Source organism: Magnolia sinica, chromosome 7 (assembly GCF_029962835.1).
Source record: "Magnolia sinica isolate HGM2019 chromosome 7, MsV1, whole genome shotgun sequence".
NCBI lineage: Eukaryota > Viridiplantae > Streptophyta > Magnoliopsida > Magnoliales > Magnoliaceae > Magnolia > Magnolia sinica.
Genome location: NC_080579.1, coordinates 68,732,431 through 68,750,350, shown reverse-complemented (window position 1 = coordinate 68,750,350; position 17,920 = coordinate 68,732,431).

Here is a 17,920-nt window from a genome sequence, read left to right as displayed (position 1 = left end):
ACAAAATAAAACCAAAAAATTACTACATTTAATTTTGTCCTTGGAATTGAGATTGCTCACTATCTTAATTTCAAGCACAGCTTTGATAGTCATCAATTAGACGGCTAGAATGTTCTGATCAGTGTGATTTTAGAGATGACCCATCCAATGTGCCCCACAATTTGAATGGTCTAGAATGTCAAACATGAGTGCCACATGCGAGGAGGATGAGTCACCAAACATTTGAAAATGGCAGTGCACTATCACAAGATCTAGCCCAAGATGTTTCAGTTTGAATAATCAAGCTTAGGTATGCCAAAGTGAAGGATATTTGACTATTGAAAAGAATCTCTCCCAATCATATTACGCATTCATCTATTTTCATGCATTTTAGGCCACCTGATTAGCGGACTAGCTTAAACTTTGGGTCAGACCATCTAGAAGGTGGGATGCAACTGACGGATGGGTTGGACCTTTGACACGTGCGATAGTAGCACGCGTATTGGTATGAACAAGCGCTGCCTTGTGACACGGGATTGTCACAACCGAATTAGCCAGAGAGAGCTGTGAAAGGGAGACAATTGCCTCTCTTTTTTTCAATTGTAAAAATACAGACAAACCAATCCATTGATGGGTTTGTTTTTCAGTAGTAAGAATACAGACAAACCAATCCATTGATGAGTGATTTCCATGGTGAGCATTCAATCCCTGCCGTTTCGTGTGGGTGCTATGGCCCACAAGTTTTAGATCTACCTCATTTTTTGGGTTGACGTCTAAATGTGGCCCATAGAGCTTACGCCAAGGTACTCCTAGGCAGGAAATCGAACTCCTAGAAAAAATCAAATCCACCTTAAAATTCGAAAAACCCTAAATCGGCATTGAGATTGAGAGAGAGAGAGAGAGAGAGAGAGAGAGAGAGAGAGAGACCTCAATGTTCCTGGATATTTAAGCCTTCAACCACAGATTTAGAGAGAGCGAGAGGGCGTGCGTGGGTAGGGCGGTCGGCAACAGGATCTTGGGTGGGTATAGAGAGAGAAAGTGGGAAGAGAGATCGAGCAAGGAAGAGAGAGAGGAGGGAGAGAGATCGACAGGAAGAGAGAGGAGTGAGAGATCTGTAGGAAGGGAGAGAGGAGAGAGGAGAGAGGAGAGAGTTGAGCGTATGAGAGGGGTTGAAACAGAGGCTGGTTAGGGCCGGCGCCCTAACCAGTCTGCCGGCCCTAACCAGTCTCAAAACTCAAAACGTTTGAGAGGGGGCTGGGTGACGTCAGCAAGTTCTGTGGGTCCTATCATGAGGTATGTATTATATCCAAACCGTCCATCCATATGGCCAGCTCGTCTTAAGGCTTGTGACAACAAATAAGACAGATCTAACTATCAAGTGGACCACACGATTAAAAACATGTGGGGGATTGAACGTCTACCATTGAAACCCTTTTGGGGGTCATAGAAGTTTTGGATCAATATGAAATTTGTTTTCCTCTTCATCCAGGTCTTTGTGACCTTATGAATAGATTGGATGGAAAATAAACATTATGGCGGGCCTTACAAATTTTTTAACGATGAAAATCATCACCCCTGCCGTTATTTGTGGCGTAGTCCATTTAATCTTTGGATATGATTCATTTTTTGGATAATTCTCTAAAATGATCTTGAAAAATGGATGAACGGTGTGGGTTGATCCCAAATTTTTAGTAAATCCAAAGCTCAAGTGGACCATGCCACACGAAATAATGTGAAATAATGATTTCCACCGTTGATACCTTCCTAGGGCCCACAGTAATGTTTATTCGCCATCCAACCTGTTCATAATATAAAAAAGATATGGATGAAGAGAAACATAAACATCAACTTGATCCAAAACTAAAATAACGGTGGACCCCACAGAGTTTTCTCTGTATGCTAAGGGTACTGAGTAACTCACCTAAATGTAGTGGAGAGGGGTTTCCTTAAAACATTCGTAATCATATATTGGGCCCACCTAAATGTGATTCACATATCCAGCCCACTCATTATGTGTGTCCCACTTGGATGAGGGATCAAACCAAGTTTCAGCCGCATCCAAAACTCATGTAGGCCCCACTAAGTGCTTTTATATTTTTTAGGATGTCTTCACATAGTTTTAGATGGAATGGCCCGTCTGAGTTTCGTGTACGGATGATTTTTGAGATATCTCATAACCTAAAGGGGACACATCAAATGCACAGTATTAATGTTCGACACACATCATGATGGGGCCCACAAAACTTACTAACATCAATTCTTAGGTTCTCACGAGGTTAGTTAGGTCGTAATTTTGACCAGAATATTTGGCCCATTTTACATGTCTAGTCGATTCACTCTATTTTACTGATCAATACCCTCAATTTGGCTAATTACACGCCTCGATCAGGCTTCATATGAGAAAGATATTGGGCATACAAGATTGATCAACAATTTGAGTGAAATTTGATTTAAACATCTGAAGTTATTTGCTCTTCAATCTGGACTGATTAGATTGTCCAAAAATGGTTAAAGGTTCAATTAGTGGATTTGCCTAATAATTTAGTAAAAAATGTTTTTTTCTTTCACAGGTAAATCTCAATTTCCATTTAAAAATCACATTTTTGTTTCAAAATGAATATTTTCTCTTAATTTTTCTTTGAAAACTTTTAACAAAATATCATTTTTATTATCAAATATTTCAAAAAAAAAAAAAAAAAACTACAAATTCTGAATATTTATTTTCAAAATCTCAAAAATTTTCTCAAAATTTATTCTCTCTTAAAAATTTCAAAACATTGATTTTTTTTCCTTCAAAAGCACCATTTAGTTTTCAACTTTTCAAATTTCTTTTTAAAAATGATATATATATATATATATATATATATATATATATATATATATATATATATATATATATATATATATATATATTCAAAATCTTAGTGTTTTTGGAATAACTTTTTCTTTTAATTTCAATTTTCAAACATTTTCAATATCACAAATTTTTTAACTTCTTTATTTTCCTTTTCAAAATGTCTATTTTTTGTTGAAGTATTGATTTTTTAATATCGTTTTATCTTAAAATTTTCAATTCTTTCAAACTTCTCCATTTTTTTCGAACATGTCAATTTTTATTGAACTTCTCAATAAGATTTTACTTTTCAAAATACAAACTCTCATTTTCTTTTTCAAAATTTTTTTATTTTTCAAAGTTGTTAAATTTTTCACAGTTTTTTAAAAAATATTTTTAATTTTCTTTTTTAGGATTTTTTTTTTTCAAGAAATCAATTTCTTTTTTTCAAAATTATCAACTTTATTCAATATTCTTTTTTTTCCCCAAAAAATAGATTTTTATTAAATCATGATTTTTCTTTTTCAAAATCTCAATTTTTCTCAAACATTGTTAAATTTTTTTAAACTTCTCGATATTCTTTTTCATGTGATATTACAAATCATTTAATTATTAGTTGTAAATAAAAAAAATATAATAATAATTTCCACTCATTTGATATAAAAACAAAATAAAAAATTCTTTGCATTCAATCAATTGTTAAAAAATACTCCTAGATACAAATATGTATAATTAAACCAATGAAATTCTATTAAAAAATAATTCTTAGACAACAAAAAAAATTAAAAAAAATAAAAACAAATTTCCACCATATTCTAAAAAAAAAAAAGAAAAAAAAAATGTTTCAACGCAAGTCCTTTTACGACAGACCATGCTCCATCGCAAAAGCAACTAAAAACCGTTACTCAGTGCTATTTTGGGCAGTAATTTGCAACTGATCATATTCCGTCGCAAAATCAAAATCTGCGACGGATTTACGACGGATTAAATCCGTCGCAAATTGGTCATAAATATGTCATAAATAAGAGTTTAGCGACAGATTTTGGTACGTGAAATTCCGTCTTTTAACGGATTTTAGAGAAAAATGGTATTGGCGACGGACATTTTCCATTAGTGACGGATTAAATCCATAGTTAACCTAAGCGGTTTTTGCGACGGACCAAATACGTCACAACAGCTGTCGCGAATTTGCCATTTCGTCATAGTGACTTTCGACTGCACGTCATCCGTCAAGTACATATGATGCTTGCTCTTGCCCCAGTGCTAGACTCTTAGGAGTTTCAACACCTGGTAAAGGGTTCGAGCACCCATAGGTGGTGAAATCCCACTAGGCTTGAGTGTGTGGTGGTGTGTGCGCATGTTAAAAAAAGAAAAAAAGGTACATACGATGCTTTTTTTATTGACAGAACATCATTATTGCATGGGGTCTGCATCTATGTTACATGGATGGTGATGAATTGCTTATAAGCCTTGATTATGGCCATGGTCCTCTTATAATAACCCTTGGTGTGGTTGAATGAAAAGCGTCATATGCATGTAAATGTGAAGCCCTTGGTAAAAGCAAATATTGCCCGCGTGAAATGACAATGTTTCCTTTTCATTGTCGGAGCTTTTTCATTGAGCCATATCATGGGTTATTTTCATTGAGCCATATCATGGGTTACAAGCAACTCGCATCCCATTCAAACATGACAAAGCACTGCATCTTTGGTGGGCCTTGTAGACTAACTCATTTTATTATGACATGATAGACAACGGTGAATCGTACTCACACTTATGGATGCATGTCTCATTCTATCTAACAATTTCTTTCCCAATACTCCATAAATATGCAACCATACACTCTGGCCTGTGCTCTTTAATACATCGGGCTCCACCTTGTCTTCTCTAAGGGTGTCAATGTTTCAAGTTCACCCAAATGGGCACCCGAACTCTGCTTGACTGGTCTAAGTGTGGGTTGGATAATTTTTTGAGCTCAATTAATAAATAGGTCGAGTGTGAAAATACCCCTAACCACCAATACCCAAGCCCCACCCAAACCCTATTATATATAAACAAATCCCCACCCAAACCCTATTATATATAAACAAATATAAAAATAATGAATAATATAGATTTCATGTATTAAAAAAGTGGACCATCTAGATTAAACTTACCAATTATCCATTTGGATATGGACATGTGGCCGGCCTAAGGTGTAAAACCACCGATGGTGCAAAGTACCTCCTTATTTAATCCGCGTGGAGTTTATGTATCAAATCCAAAGTCTCTGTAGAATTTACGTTCCAAATCAAGGTTCGTAATAAAATTTTATTTTTTAAGTTAAAGATATATATTTTCAAAAAAATAATAATCATAAATGGGTACCACTTTAGAGGGTATAAGTATGGGTATGCATTTCAGGCACACTGTGCAATGCAGGTATGGGTGTAGTATCTGTTGATGGATATGGTCATGGGTACCCCTATATCTAGGGCTGTAACGGGCTAGACCTGGGGTAGGTCTCGGCCCAGATTTTGAACTGTTTGAGGTTGGGCCGTCGCATGGCCTATTCGAATTTTAATTTTCAGGCCCAAGTCTGGCCCATTGACACCGGCTATACCTGGGCTGGACCTGGCCTATTGACACCCTTTTAGTCTTCTTGACTCATAGCTGGTGGGGCTTACATGTGAGTTGGATTTGGACATGGTAAATCTCCACTACCCTTGTACTTGCTTTTCTTGAGGTGAGTACACCGCTCTAATTGTCGGTAGCACAATCTCAAGGGACGAAAGTAGATTAGATCTTTCATATGTGTGCCTGGCTGCATGAGTAAGTGGTGACCAAAGAAGCAACACTCACACCTATGCAAACTACCTAACCGAACTATTTTACATTTCTCCAGATCAATTTATAGCATGAGCGCAAAAATGCATCAGATCCAAACCTCAGGGGGACCACACCACAGGAAGCCATGGTGATTGAACACCCACCATTAAAATTTCTTGGTTGCCACCGGGATGTTTATTTGCCATCCATCCCGTTGATAAGGTCACACAGCTATAGATGAAGGGACCACACAAATATCAGCTTGATCCAAAACTTTTATGGCCCGTAAAAAGTTTTTAATGGTCAATCACCACTGTTTCTTGTGGTGTAGTCCACCTGAGATTTGGATCTGTTGCATTTTTGGTATTATGTGCTAAAATGATCTAGTGAAACATATGGACGGCATGGATATAAGATACATACATCACGGTGGGCCCCACTATGAGGTCTTGGGAATCATGGGCCCCCTTAGACTGTCAATGTTTGTACCTCAAAATCCATATTAGGAAAAGAAAAATGATCACAACGCAACTTGTTATGTGAACTTGACATCCATTGGATTTTATTTTCTATTGATGTGTCACTAGTACATAACATCAAAGCCATGAAAAAGGTGGGCCACATCTTAAACACAACCTGGAAAATCCAGAATGGTAAACTAGAAAAACACCTCCATATATTGGAAGGTAGTTTAGATGGAAGCATAAACGACTCAAAAAAAGAACTAGCTAAAATCTCAGAATAAATAGAAAGAGGCTACTGAAAGCTTCTTAAGGCCCATGAAGAAGTTGATCAAGCACATGTTGCTGTGATGGCTACTCTCTCCACCATAGAATTTGGTGGGTTAATCCCATCATCCATCAGCTGATCCTTTGGCTGATCTTTGATCTTAACAATGCAACCATTAGGTGCATTGGTCCATTCATCGCATGGCAGATCTTTGATCTTAACAACATGATTTTTTGGAGTGTTGATCGCGTCATTGATTCTCTGATCGTGGATCTTAACAACATGATTGGTTGGTGCGTCGATCCCGTCATTGGTAATCTGATCTTGGATCTTAACAATGTAGTCATCGAAGCACTGGTCAATGGTTTGAAAAGGGATGTCTGGGTAGAGAGAGCTTGCTTCGATGTCGTTTGTGTTGTCCAAACAGTAATTGATTTGACAGCCCTTTATAAAAATGTCATGGGTGAACGCCGCTACAATGCTCTGCGGAATACAATTCTCTACAAACAAATGTATAAATGACTAATATTTAGAAATGAGTGGGAGATATACCTAAACCATGTAGTACTGTAAAAGGGTGCTGAGACCAACTAAAGTACTCCATGCATACTCTTAAAAACACTTCTTAAAGAAAACTGCACCACTTAGAATAGTATATGTAAAGTCTTGAGAGATTTTGGACATCACTCCCATCTCTGGTTGTAATAGGCTATTATGGTAGTAGCGGCAATCATGTGATAGATATGAGATGCATAGTGAAAAGGTTAAAATTTTCATGTATAAATGATAATGTCACTATTTCATTGTGCGTCCCATGTCTGTCAAGCGCACATTATAATTTTTTATTGGTGATAATACCATCACGTGGTATTATATCATTACCTGAAGAAAATTTAATCCATATGTATGGTTGTCAATGGATTATCCCCCAACAATTCAAAATTAAAATTTTGAATGTTGGGTTTGAATTGGCCCATCATGACTTGATTAAAATCCATGCTAAAGCCAAACCCAGGTTATCCATTGGAAATGCTGAGACAATTCCCACTAGAGGGTCCAAGAGGTAATCCATGCATGTGTACCAACATGACGCACTTGCCCTATATCAGAGCCATTCATCAGGTGGGCCACATTGTGAATGTTCTTGGCCTAAAAATCAACCTGTTCCGTTGTGTTCATCTGTCCAACCTTATCAATGGCCCAATATCACACCAGTGCTGCACTAACATGTGTTTAGGAATGCATGTGCAATCTCTCATGTGAATTGCTGTAGTATTTCTCTAAGAAAAAACTCAGGAGGTACTTAGAGGAGTCCCTGTGGACCTTGGGCTGATGCAAGTAGATCATCTTCGGTGACGGTGACTCGCGGGAGCATTCTTCGAATCTTTTTCTCCCAAATGGAGGCAAGCTTGTTAATGTTGTGCAAATTGGACGATGGACAGAAATGGATGTTTTTATTAAGCGTGCGATCGTCGCCAATTGCTTTCATGGTAAATTTTCCAATATCAGTTCCGGCGACAAAGTAAGCCGCGACACAAACACCATGACATGGATTATTTTCTATTTAGAAAAAAAATATATTTATTTTCTTTTATTTCACACTTATGCTGAAAAAATACGGCAATTTGAACATGGTTTTATTGGTCTGCTGGCTTGGACCGACTCAATTCGGTTGTGAGCCAAGTCACAACTATGTAGAGTCTAAGTCTGAATCAGATGAGTTGTGCGGGACTCATCAAATTATTAAAACCTTTATGTGAATCACACTAGATTTGTTTAAACAAAACAATATTTTTTTAAAAAAAAGAAAAAGGAAAAAGGAACTTTTGATCACTTAGGGCCCATTTGGATCGTAAGTTGCTTAAGATAAGCTACTTTTTCCACAAGTAGCTTATCTTAGTTTCTACTTATTAAGAAGATAAGTATGTTTGGCAAACAACATACTTATCAGCTTCCCTTTTTCGTCTCTCCTAATGTCTCTCTTCAACAACTAATGAAAAGTTGAAAAGCTAAAAAAATTAACTGAAGTGATTATGTAATTTTAAGTAAAAACGTTACTTGTAACTAATCATAAACCAAACTTATTTATCTGAAATAAGTCACTTACTACTGCTCTCAGTAGCAAAAGTAACTTATTTGGTGGTATCCAAATGGGCCCTTAGTTACACACACGATGGGTGATTTGCTTCTTGAGGCATTAAATATTCGTGCATCCATATCAATTCTAAAGTGTGGCATAAACGGAAGAAAAAAGATTCAACAGCTTCACTTGAGTGAAAAAAATAAAATAAAATGTTCATTTATTAGATGGTTACTACTTATTAAGCTAAGCTGAAGTGTTTAAGTTCATATAAGTAAAAAAAGTTATTTATAATTGATCTTAAACCAAACTTACTTATCTCAAATAAGTTATTTATTGTTGTAAGTAGAAAAAGTAACTTATTTGGTGGTATCCAATCAGCCCTTCGTGATAAGTGAGCAGCTGTCCAACTTAGCTCCAATCATGTGTTTATCAAGTAAATAAAACATTTTGAAGTCGACTATTATTTTGTTCACGAAAGGCTTATTGTGAGTCTCATTTCTCTTTCTCATATTTCTTCTTCGAAGGATCACTTAGTTGTTCTTAGCAAGGCGGTTATCTCTTCTCATTTTTGTGATATTGTATTTAAGTTGGGCATGTACATATTTATACTCCAGCTTGAAGGGAAGTGTTGAAGTAAGTTGAGTCTTTTGGCACCTGTTGTCATGCCTCAGTAGTAGACTATCTGGAGTTTCAACACGAGGTCACAAGTTCAAGCACCCCTTGTAGTACAAGTGCACGAGAGTGTGTGTGTGGGGGAGGGGTGAGTGTGTGTTAAAAAAAAAGTTGAGCCTCTTCAACTTTGGACTTTTGGTCCATTGAGCCACTTCATTAGGGTTTATTGGTCATAAATAGTTTGTGTGGGAGATAGCTCTCTCTAACTCTAAAATTTCTCCAATCATGGATCCTAACACTTTCATTAGTTCCATTAGCAGTCCTCTACAAAAAACACACGACCACAACCCACAAAAAAACTGTATAAAAACATAGAGCACGCTAAGAAAACATACATCCATGAAAAATCAGATATTGGATGAATATCTTCCATCTAGAAGTTTCATGATACGCCCCTCATCAGTAGTGGGCCCCATCAAGTCAGTTTTTAGGATCATCTAACCATCTGGGCGATCAGGACATCTATTCACACTCGGATGCATCAGGACACAATTTCTAGTTCCACGTGTAAGGACTACTTCCGTTCATGTTCACCGTGGAGTTGTGTATATGGTGGATGGTTTAAACATTTATGAAGGTTACAGCTAATTAGTAGATCAACCTAGCATTAGAACAAATCATCCTCATCATTTATGAATATAGTGGATGATTTTCTGCCATTCCACACTATTAAGGGCCACAAAAAGTGGTCCTTGATGGAGCGGTCCACCAAATTTATTGTACGTTTGTGCTTATTAAAACTCAAGTGCCCAGGTTCACTGATTTTGTGGAGTTATTTTCTCTATGAACCATACTGCATGTACCAATGTATGCGATCCAAGCCACTTATCTGGATCATCCAATGTTAATGGGCCCAAAATCAGGCTTTCGGCCTATTTGGTGCACTGCTATACGTGTACAAAAAAGATGCACTATAAAAAAAGATTGACCAATGGTTTGGATTCAAGCTGATGGAATGGTTCACGGAGTAAGAAGTCTCATTAGATTTGCTCTCCAGTCACCATAAAAGGTAAGGCCCAAGCTGTGAGCAGGATTTTCCATACTCTACTGATAAGATGGGATCCGTTTTGTGAATTCAACCAAGGATGGACATGAGTTGTGTGTAACCCTTGATTACACAGCCGGAGCCCATGTAACCCAAAGCTATGTAGGGTCCACTAGAGCTGGGCATGGGATGACTCAACTCCTCTGACTCGATCCAAACCAAGTGGGTGAGTCGATCCAAATCAAGTTGACTTCGTCCAATCCGAACTCAAACCAACTCGTTATTGACTCGACTCGATCTGAAACTCGACTCATACATGTATATTAAAAAAAAAAAAAAAAAACTCAGATTTGACGTTTCAGATCTGAGATGCCGTGCAGCTGATGGAGAGGCTGCAATTATGGCAAGTGAATCTAGATTTTGAGTTGTGATTTCAGCTAGTGGATACCCGCTACACCCAACCCGACTCAGTACTTGTGACCAGATCGGACTCAATCCGAATTAGTCCAAGGCATACCTGAACTCAAATCGGGTCAGGCATGCTGGACTCGGTAACGAGTCGGGTCGGCCTATTTCAAAACCGGATCGAGTCGGGTTAGCCCTAAGTTAGTCCGACTCGTCTTGATGCCCAGCTCTAGGGTCCACTAAGATGTTTGTGTGACATTCACTTTTTGCATACATTTTGATAGATAATTCAACATGTGAACCTAAAAATAAATTAGATCCAAAACTCAAGTTGGTCACACCAGAAGAAATGATGAGGACTAAACATCCACCTTAAAACCTCAATGGGGCCAACATAAGTTTTGGATGAGCATGATATTTGTATTTTCCCTTAATCATGGTGTGAATCACCTCATGAACTAGTTGGATGGCTTATTAAAGATCAGGGTGAGTATCGGTAAGGTTTTAATGGTCATCATCCCCATCCCCAGCCCCACTAGTTTGTGGAGTAGCTCACTTTGAATTTTGAGCCTGCCTTATTTTTGGGATCACACCCTAACATGATATTAGAAAATGAATCCAGCTTAATTTCACATAAATGTCATTGCACTACACCAAAATTGCCATTCTTCAGGAACGGCTTAAAACCGTTCCTGAATGAGGCGTCGTAGAAAAACAGGAATGGTTCAGAACCGTTTTAGGCACTTCCAAATTTCAGGGATGGTACTTTAGGAACGGTTTTAAACCGTTCCGTTTCCAACGGTCAGATTTGAAAAGCGATTTTAAACCCTGCTTTATTTATTTATTTATTTAAAACCTAGAGAAACTTCATTGATGGAGATCCAATGATAACATCTATTGTATTCTTTTGCTGAAGCACATACATCTAAACCTCGACAGTAAGATTATTTACAAAATATAGAAAAAGAAAAGAAAGCAATAAAGACCATCCCAACACCAAAACCAAAATTAAAAATTTAAATTTTTTTTTCCAAAAAATGCATTAAATTACAAAGTGAGGCCCAAGCATTCATCCCAACCCAATCAATCCTTTTTTGGAGATTTTGAAGCTTCCTCAAACTTCTTAGGCAAGAGAACAGAGTTTATGTTTGGCAAAACACCACCACTTGAAATTGTCACACCAGCCAGCAATTTCCCAAGCTGCTCATCATTTCTGACAGCCAAAAGAACACGCTTTGGAATGATGCGGGGCTTCTATTGTCTCTAGCAGCATTCCTAACCAGCTCCAAAACCTCAGCTACCAACTACTCAATAACAGTAGCCAAATAGACAGGAGATTCATGCAAGCTTGTGCCATCAGCCTGTAGTAGTTGAAAGATCATTAGATAAAATACAAAATCGCAGCTGCCGAAAAGTATTATTCTCATAGTACAAAAGGATTTATGCATACCGAGGCAGGTATGATGTTTCTGTCAACAATCTTCTAAGCATTGTAAGCATAAGATCTGGACATCTAAGTAAACATTAATCAGTGCATGCTAGAGATGCAAAGACATGACTCTTTCAGGTACGCCATAAGTTATGTATAGGAACGCTTACAGCCAGCTTGAAGATGCAACTAACAGGACATTTTTGTTTTTCAGCTGATGGCGAGAGACAATCATGCAATGCACCTCTAATCAAAGGGGTCAATTTGAGGATCATGCTTGCTTGCCATTGCCATCCCCGAGTAAAGGCATGTAGGACACATGACCTGCAACAAACGAAAACCAACAACATCATGAATTATGACAAAGCAATCCCAGCTGTGTAAAACATAATGAAGAAGAAACATGTGGACTGAATGTTAAAGATCAGTAGAATGAAGCAATGACCCAATATAAAACCTGTGCTTGAACAGCACTCCATACATCTAAAAATTGTCATGTTATGTTGGGTGCACATGTCAAAATCCACATTGGCAAACAATAAATGGACATTAGAACCAAAAAAATTTGATGTTTGCGGCATGTTGGATTTTGATGTTTGCCCGTTTGGGAACACAGGTTTCTGGGGGTGGGTGGTTGCATTAAAGACCATGGTGGAAATAGCTTGATAGAATTCTCTGCAGCAGCTGGAGTACAAGACTCCCAAATTTGCAGAGGCTGCTACACTTCTCCAAGTGACTAGATTAGTGATGTCATATTGGTACAACTATAAATCGCAAAGAAAAGATTGAGACTCAAATGGTTTTGATTCAATTTGAACCTCCAAAAAAAGACAAAAAGAAAGCTTAAGTATAGCAAGAAGAGCTTATAAAACAAACTGAATTCCATGATGGGTTTGATTTTATATGAACTTCTAAAAAGAAAGAGAGCTATGATGAAAGAAACAAAAAATATAAATATAAATATAAAAAGCATTCAGCTATGTATTTGTGCAATGGTAAGTTTGTTTTGGCGTCATTTAGCTATGTATTTGTCTTTGACATCTTGTTTCTGCTGATGTTTGGCAAGTCTTCATTTGTCTTAATCCTCTATATGATATTTCCTGGATCTTTGGTTTATCATAATGCCTGTTGTTTGTTGGTACAGGCTGGCAGGTCCACCAACTCAGATGAAGGCTGTTGAAGGTGGCTTTGTTGGAAGGGTATGCAATTTTTTCTTTTTTGGGTGGTGTGGGCTGGATCAATGGTAACCCTTGGATTGGAGGTCTTTTAGGGGGAAAAAGGACAGACACATGAACTTTGATGGATCTTATTTAATTCATTTTCCCTTCTATAAGAATCATCCTATAGAATGGTTAGGAGCATTTAATCAGTGTGATTTCCAATCATCCAAAGTAGAGTCACATGTTCTCAAATAAAGATACTTGCAACTTGTAGATGAAAATCTGTCACGCCCCAGACTCGATAACCGAACTCACAAGGAACCCGATCGCCGGTTCTGGCCGCAACAACCTCCTTAGTACCCCATTTTCGGCTCCTGAGGCAGGTTCCGATCCTGGGATCCTACAAGGAGGATTTTCATAATCATATAATCATTCCCAATGCGAGCATACCCAAGATCATAACAAGTATATCTGAGAATAACAAAGGCACACATCACAAAATCTATTATGAATTTGAACTTTTACAAGTTTTCATAAGGTCCAAAAGGACATACATAAGATAATAGAAGGAGAGAAAAGTTTGCAACATCGGAGTCCTCAAGCTTAACTCTAATCCAAGCTCTACCGTTATGACGCTTGCTTAGGGTCTCCTGCATTCATCAATCATGCATGAGCTTATAGAAGCTTAGAGGGTGCTGAAAGTGTGTGACAATAGTGCGCAGAAGAATAATAGGAGGTACAAGAAGGGAAACATGTTCAATGATAATATCACCAGCCTTACCAAGGCTTATCATGAATACGATGTAATGAGTACTGGCGCCTTACCAAGGCGATGCATAAGGGACTTATACAGCCGATGGGGGTGCGATGCAAAGTAATGCCAGTGCTCATAACCAATTCACATATCAAGTACATTTCCAATCATCAGGAAATCACCGGGGTCCAGTACACTGCTGAATGATTGCCGCTCTACAGACCCGCGCAGTCAAATGAGCGTAAGAGACCTCACTACCCTACCTGCGGACAGCCAATCACCAGCAAGGCCTAAAGGTAGTGGACCCATTTACGAGCTAGTCAGACTCAGCCTAGTAATGCATCTTTACATCAGGCAAGTAAGGCCACACCCCTACCCAACCGACTACACGACAGTGGGAGTCGCGGCCTAATAGTATAAGGCCCTTGTGCGCTCATATTTTCCACTCAGTCACGGCATTGCGGCAGATCCTTGGTACCATGGAAGTTTTGAGAATTTCACCCATGGGCATCCTATGCACCCGGTATGCTCAAGTAATATTTCCGGTGTCCCCTCATACGGCCATCCACGAACGTTCCTGTGGAGGCAAGGCCCTGGTGAAGCAAGGGCGGTATCATCATGAAATGCGATGCCAATGCATGAGTTACACATACAGATCATGCACAAGCTTCCGGTACTCAATGTGCACAAGGGGAGAAACTTCATCCCACTATGACTACTACACAATGCAATCAATTCACATAAATGATGCATATGGGTCATAATGATGTAAGTGCGCTACTTGTAGAATATATTTCTCCTTCATAAGGAGGGACAAGGTCTAGACACATAGACAGATACTCTAAGGATAAGTGAAGTCCTCTAGTGGGGTCCAATACTTTGGGATGACCTACAAGCTAAGAGAGTCATAAAGTCTTAAGGAGGAAATGGTCTTAACAAGGTCCAAGGTGGGCCTTCAACCACCTATGAGGACCCTATGGGCCTACTTTAGGGCCACCAAGGAGGACATCCAACTTCAACTAGGTCTCAAAAGGTAGCCCACTACGCATATAAAGTCCAAGGCCCAAGCAATCCATGGCCTGATGGGCCATGTACTAGGCCTAATATTTTAGTATCATGGTGGGCCCTTAAACAAGGTTTGGGCCCAACCATAAAGATCATGAGTCTACTCATTGTGGTGGGTCTAATGGGCAGCCCATTATTCTAACATATGGGTGATTCTTATATTTAGAACAAGTTGGGCCTCACATCTCGGCCCAAGTATGAGTTTATTTTAATGGGCAAGTAAGGGCCCAACTATTTGAATATTTTGGCCCATAAAACCCATCACAATGGCAAGATAAATATAGGCCCCAAGGGTCCAATGGGCCTATCAAAAGTTTCAAGACAATGGGCTTAGGAAAACCTAACAAATAACCAAGAAGACTAGCCCAATAAAAATCCAATTGGAATGGGCCTTAAGTATGCACTAATTAAGCTCAAAATCTAATTAAAAATAGGGCAAGATATGTGTAACAATATCCCTAAATTTAGTGGACCATGCTACCCCAAAACATCCATTTATGGGGAGCAACCATGGACCTATTACTGAAATTTTAGCCTACCCACAATCTGGCATTGCTGGAAATTCAAAAATTAATTAAATTATATGTTTATTTTAGTTCTTGGTGACCCATACATGTCACAGGGGGGTCCACCAAATGAAGGGAGTGGATTAAACACATAAATCAGATGGGCCATGCTGCTGGATTGGACGTCCAGCAACAGCTCAATGGGCTGGGCGTCCCATGTCTAGGCAGCTCTATGGGCCTGGGTACTTGGCCCAAAAACTCACCCAAATGGGCCCCAATTGGATGCTACTGAAGGGGAGGATGATCAAGTTCCCTATGGATCCCACATAGATGAACGGTGGGATATAAAATACACTAAGGTGGGCCCACAAGGTGGCCTGAATGGCCAACCAAGGCTAGACACCCCAGCCTGGGCGTCCCAGCCCGATGGGCCACTCCAGGCCACACCACAAACGGTACAGGGGCCCGTTGGACCTAAAATTTTGTAGATTGGTACTTACATGGGTGGGCCACACCTCCAAAAAATTTTACAATTTTTGGATAACTAAAAGTATTTTGATTAATTTAAAGAAAACAGACTATCTAGAAAATCTGTCTGACCTGGATGTCCTAACGTGGTGGGCCGGTGCAGCCCTTGCCATGGTGTGAACAGGGGTCCGTTGGCCCCAAAAATTGGTAGGTGGGTCTTACCATGGGTGAGCTCCATCTCCACAAAATTTTATAATTTTTGGATACTCAGAAGCATTTTATTTTAATTCAGGATTACAATCTGTCCAGAAAACTGGTTGTTGCTGGAATTCTGACTGTTCCCATGTTTGGGACCACATGGAATGGGCCTGGACACACCCAAACCCTTGGAAAATTGGGGAAGAAGGTGGCCCTACATCTGAACGACAAGTGGGGTCCACTGGGGTGGCCCACTTCTTCCAGAAAGTCAGGTGAATATAGTGTTTTCTGCCATACTGCATTGCTGAACTGTCCAGAAATTTCTGCACAGTTAGCCATCTTTGGCCCAACCCATGGGCCTCAATCATGGGAGGTAGGGTGTGGGCCCCATACCACATCAAAGTGGGGTCCACACACTACAAAAATCCTAAAGAAATTTAGAATAAAAAGGCCTGAAAATAGGTCTAAACAGTAGCTCAAAACACATGCTTCAACTGGGCCTGAAATCTAGATAGCAACATAGGTTGTCCATATTTCAGCCCATACAAATAAATCAAAGGATCCATAGCCCTGATTCCTCATGTGGGGTCCACCTTAATAAGTTCACAAAATTCTAAACCCATCAGAGCTCTCAAGCCTCCATGAAATCCATTTTAGAGGCCATCCAAACCATGCATGCATGATTGGGCCTGGACGTCCAATCAAGGTGGGCTTGGACATCCCATCTTGCTAAGGGCCTGGGATGTTGCTGACCTACTTTGGTGGGCCACACATCATCAGAGAATGTATAGAAGAAGATAAGGGAAAGGAGGGAGATAAGGAGCAAGATCGGCCATAGGTGGGAGGTCCAGCCACTAATGGACCACCCACACACAAATCCACACTATCACTATATCATACACTTACATGCAAGCCAAGATACATCAAAATAAGTTGCTGGATGGTAGGGATCCCTTCTCTACATGCATGAAAAGGCCTAGGTGGCCCATGAGATGCAAGAAATAAGAGGAGATTATCATGGTGGGTCCATGGAAAATGGCCCTCCATAGAATGGATTGCGAAGGATCTAAGCCATTGGCCTTCATCCTAGGAACCATATAAGGCCTCCACCATAGATTGGTGGGCCCTACATGCTTCCATGCATGTAGCAAAAGAGAAAGGAAGAAGGGAAGAAGAAGGAGAGATGAAGCTAAGAAGAGTACCCACCTCTTGGATTTTCAAGCTTCTACCATCACCATGAACCTCAAGCTTCAAGGGTCATGAATCAATGGCCAAGATGGGATTGCAATGGTGAGATTGAGAAGAAATAAGAAAGAAAAGGGGCTGGAATGGAGGGAAGATGGGCTAGAATAATGGAGGGAAGTTACTAGGGAAGAAGAGGAGAGAGAGAAATGAGAGGGAAAGAGAGGGAAAAAGGCTTTTAAGGGAAGTAATCATTACCTCTCTTACCTAGGGTAGAGAAAGTGATGATTGTAGTAGGGAGATACAAACAAGGTTGTAGGGTAGTAGCCTTTTAGAAATTTTAGCCTAGAGTGACATCATGTGCATGAGATAATGTGTAAACCATGGTGGGGTCCACCAATCATGCAATCAATGGCCCATATCGATTGATGCTCATAACTTGAGATGTACATATCGGATTAACGCACGGGACGTGGCGCTGGAACCGCGGCGCCAATACGGACAAGATGGCATGGGTCTCAAGCCGATCCAAGTCGGGTCAATGTGACCGAACTCGAGGAAGACCGCAAACGCTAACCGAAAGTCACGGGTCACCGGAATTCGACCGGTTGGACCGCAGGACCAAGATGAATGGAATGCATACTCACACGCACACATGCACACA